Source organism: Silurus meridionalis, chromosome 4, assembly GCF_014805685.1.
Source record: "Silurus meridionalis isolate SWU-2019-XX chromosome 4, ASM1480568v1, whole genome shotgun sequence".
NCBI classification, from domain to species: Eukaryota; Metazoa; Chordata; class Actinopteri; order Siluriformes; family Siluridae; genus Silurus; species Silurus meridionalis.
Genome location: NC_060887.1, coordinates 14261858 through 14262490, shown reverse-complemented (window position 1 = coordinate 14262490; position 633 = coordinate 14261858).

The window sequence follows — 633 nt, the reverse complement described above, 5'->3', positions numbered from 1 at the left end:
CTTTTCCTTGTGCTTTCTCTTCCAATACATTGTGTTAACCAATGTTCCAGAATATCTTCTGTTTTTAGGAACAATGTACTGTATACACAGGTCCTGCAACACCCACAGAAAAGAGAATGCCATTGTTATTGTAGCTTATTCTTTTGATATATTTTTTATTGTGTTGCAACAATGGATAGCATATAAAATATAATGGTTGGCATATAAAGCCTGACCTGAAATAGGGTTAGGGTTATAATTAATACATACACAATTTTGGTATTGAATAAAACTCCCTTGAAACGTATAGCTGCTGTACTAATATGTGGATTTTTGGAAACATGAAAAGTTGCATTTTTCTTTTTTATTATTATCATTATTATTATTATTATTATTATTATTATTAATTCCATGATGAGGGGGGGGAACCAATAAGGCCATAAATGGCATTACATTTAATTAAACAATGAAATTGTATTCCTACTTGCAGATAGAATCCTTTGCAATTATTTTGTATATAGGCTTAACAATTAATAACTTTGATTTGCTGTCATAAAATTTGTACATTAATTTGATTAACAAATGGAACCAGTTTGGTAATTATCAACAGCCAGTGAAAAATTGTTGTAACAGATTTTTGGGCAGCAGCAGACA